This window comes from Pteropus alecto, unplaced genomic scaffold (genome assembly GCF_000325575.1).
Source record: "Pteropus alecto unplaced genomic scaffold, ASM32557v1 scaffold98, whole genome shotgun sequence".
In the NCBI taxonomy this organism is placed as follows: domain Eukaryota; kingdom Metazoa; phylum Chordata; class Mammalia; order Chiroptera; family Pteropodidae; genus Pteropus; species Pteropus alecto.
Window position 1 is genome coordinate 18,426,201 of NW_006443570.1, and position 3,917 is coordinate 18,430,117.

The window sequence follows — 3,917 nt, forward strand, 5'->3', positions numbered from 1 at the left end:
CTTCTCACCCTGATGGAAGCATTTTTCCTTTAAATGGCAAGGGAGAAATTCCTCAAAAATGGTCCTTGTTTTCTTTTTTACTGAGGACACTGTTTTCCTCTGAAGACAGGGTAACAGGCTTTGGTGAAAACTCTAACTACGTAACTTTGGTCCCCCGGGCTGCTTAGTCTAATATGATTACACATCTAAATGCAATAAACGGGGCAAAGTGGTATTATTTTTCTGGGAAAAACCAACATCATAAAAGGGTCTTTATTGAATCAAGGGCCCGTGAACTGTTCCCTTGCCTAATTATGGCTCCCAAGTGAAGGAGGCTGGGTTTCCAGGCAGGACTCTTCACAACTCCCCAGCCAAAGGGCAATGGGATATTTGTCACGGCTTGTCTAATTACAACAAAATCCACCGAAAGGACGAAAGGAAAGATGCCAGCGTAGGTTGGCATCGGCCCCCTCCGCCACTCAGGCTCTGTTAAGAGAAGGTGCTGGTTTTCTGGCCTACTTCTATTTTAAGGAGCGACTCCCTGCTCCATCCCCACCTCTTACATTCAAAGTCAGGATCCCAGACCCTGCCCCCTGTCCACTGTCAATGCTTAAGTGGTTTTCCAGTACCCTGGCACTGCCCCCCTCTATTCCCATCTATATAGAAAAGGCCCATTGTCGAAATGTGATATTTTGCCAGATGGTTTAACATTCAGCGATCTGGCCAAGGTTAGCATGCGCCCAGACCTGAGCCACAATGAACACTTGCTATCACCAGACATAGGAGGAGGGGCAGAGGGAGAGAGAAGCAGGCCAGAGAAGGGTGAACCCTCCACACTGACCAGCTGGGAGCAAGTGTTTGACTTTCGCCCAATATACAGTGGTCTGGCCAGGTAAATTGGAGACCAACATTTTGCTTATAGGCAAGTCCTGTGTCCATATGTCTGCTTTGTTGCTTTAGAAGTTCCAAGAGCAAGGACGCATTTTCTTTAAAAAATTTTTTTTCATCTTCTTAAGCTTACAACAGCGAGCTCAGGAGAAAGAAATCCAAGAGAACGTTACTCGGACTCTCCCACTAACCTGTCCCCTGAGATGCGCTGGAGCACAGTGATTGTATGCACTCACTCCTGGAAAAGTGAACAACTTCAGCCACCCCTCACCTCCTGTCCCTCTTAGCTTGTACCAGGCATGTCTCCCTGAAGAAATAGGAACTCCCCACCTCCCCCAGCACACACGGCGAGGACTTACTTTTCTTCCAATGTTTTCTCTCCAGATACTAAGCCAGCAAGCAGGCTTGCCAGGCTCAGGTTATCCTTCCTTGACCTCACTGGGGTTTCTTCATTGGTTCCACAGGCCCTGGGATGAACTACGATGTTACTTGAGAACAGCTACCATGTATGTACTCCCCACTACCACGTGGCCAGCGTTTCACACAGGTATTCTCATGTAATTCTCATAAAGCCCTACAAAGTGGACATGTACTATCACACATGGGGAAACTGAGTCTCAGGAGGGCACATCACTGGCCCAAGGTCACCCAGCTAGTCCACGGGAGAGCCAGATTTCCAATTGCAAAGCCAACGCCCTTTCCCCAATGCCCGCTTTAAGCAAGAAAGCATTTTCTGTCTTCCACCAGTCAAAGCCAGGTGCCATCAACAGATAAGCAGCGATGCAGTTTTAATCATTTTTAGAAGGTGGGGGAGGAGGTCTACCTTACAATGGACATGGAGAGATGGAGGATTATTTCTTAAACGTCTGCTTAGAAAGACCAGAATTTAAGCCTTAGTCACCAAGAAGGAGAAGCCAGTGTTTTCCCTTGAACCCCACACACCCCAGGGCAGAAATCCAGTGAGAGGAAGTGAGTTTCATGAGAATGAACCACAAAATCTTCATAGATTGATCCAAATTTCCCAGCTGCACATCTCTGAATCCTTCCCCCACCCCTCCCACCCCTCCAAACCACAGGCCCAGGTTCCAACCTTGTGCCCTCTTCTGCTCCTCCTGGCTCGGAATCTTAGAAGATTGTACAGGGGTGCACACTGTATTCAGGCCAACCCCCCAGTTGACATAGAAGGGGGCTCTCAGGCCCAAAGTGGCAGAACTGAGATTGAAATCAGGCGATGGTTCTTTCCACATAGCGCCTCCCTCCCCAGTTCCCCTGGGCAGCTAACCCAAGGGGTCTGGCTACAGGGTGATTTCAAAATTCCCCAGACTGTGCCAGAGGAAGGTGGGAGGGAGCTGTGCAGTGGGTGAGAAGTCACCTGCTCTGTTTCTATGCACTGCCCACTGCCCAGGGTCAGTTAGGACTACTGATGGCTCTGAAGCACTGAAAAGATGATGGTCTATGTTCACCTCCAGTTTGAAATTCAAAAATAAAAACTCTCAGCTATAAAAAAAAAAGTGTAAGGAAGGCCAATGAAATTGATTCCCCCCCCCCACGCGATAATCACTCTTTAGCATTTTTTTTTGGAATACTGAATTATTTCCTTCCCCTACCCCTCCTGGTTTTGTACTCTGCTTGACTGGTCCCACTAGAGTGTGTTTAGCTTGCCCACTCGGTCAATGAGCAGGCAAGCCAAGAGCAGTTGTGGCAATTCACCTTTCCTGGGGACCTTTCGTGAAATGTGCTCAGTGTTAGAATCGGAGTCTTTGGGCCTTTCAGGCTGACTGCACTACAGAGCAGATGTATGAGATGGCCACATCTGCACACCCAGGGTTCCTTTAAGCACTCTGCTGACTAATCCAGGCCCATCCACCTCCTGTTCACAGCTCACGTTTATTGGCTCCCAACGTGGTAGCCAGTTGTACCCAGAGGGCTGGGCATCTGCCTCCTGCGGCACCAAAGGCAGCTGTGAGGTCCTGAGGGAACCTCTCCCCGCCGCCCCTCCCAGTCTCAGCCTCAGCCACCACAAGAGGATTCACAATACTCCTCATCTGCTTTCAGAGCTGGGGTATAAATCAGAGTGAGCAGTGAGGGGCCATGCCCATCTTACCCAAGGTTGGAACCTCAGCCTGGCTCAGTCCCTGGCACATGGTTGGTGAGCAATAAAAACTGGAGAACTGAGATTCAGACAAGGGAAGGGATTCCCAGACATTATCCCAGCCTTATGATTACTACAAAGCTGCTGTTGCCAGTGGGTTAGGTAACTTGCCCAAGGCCACAAGCTAGCAAGCAAGAGACCCACAAGCCGGAGATCTCAATCACTCTGCACCCTTTTCAACCAGCACATATACACAGGCAGATTCAAAATAAGAGCCGAAGAGATGAGGACTACCAGTCAAAGGTCTACTGTTGTGTGCCAGGCGCTGTGCCTACATTTTTCATATAAGCCTCACCACAGACTTACAAGGTAGGTATCATAACACTCGTTCACAAGGGAAGAAATGGGCACAGAGAAGTTACTTGTCAAAGGCCACCCAGCTGGCAAGTGGCAGTTAGGACTCCAACTCCAGCACATCTGGATCCAAAGTCTGCCTTCATGGCCCTTACCCTAAACTGCTTCGAGAGAAACGCTTCATGGAACCCAAACTGATCCCTTACTTCTGAGACAGCTCTTTCACGGACCTGTCACAAATCAAGAGCGTGTTCTTTTGTGTGTAAGTACTGAGACAGGCCAAATATTTACCATCCCGCACAGAGAGTAGCAAACTGGCCTGGCAGCGGAATCAACTCCATGCAGGAGGGCCAAACTGTTGCTACACCGAGTAGGGGACAAAATCCCGACCATCTCGGAGAGTTCAGACAGCTCAGCTTTGGGCAAAGAGGCATTGAAGGAGACCTAGAGAAGCAGCTCAGAGCTTCCTCCTCCCCTCTGCCCCCACCACACCCAGGAAAGGCCACCAGCGAAATCTGGAAGGATTTCTAAGTATCAGAATTTCTGGAGTAGCTAAGACTTAGAGGTAGAGAGGATTGGCTTCTTTCAACACCTCCTTTGTCAA

At 49.2% G+C, this 3,917-nt stretch overlaps 1 long non-coding RNA gene across 2 annotated transcripts in view; it reads right to left on the bottom strand.

Moving 5' to 3' along the window:
• The window catches only part of LOC102888468, a 19,248-nt gene that overhangs the window by 11,629 nt on the left and 3,702 nt on the right, over nt 1–3,917 (bottom strand). The gene's annotated exons all lie outside the window — the stretch shown is intronic.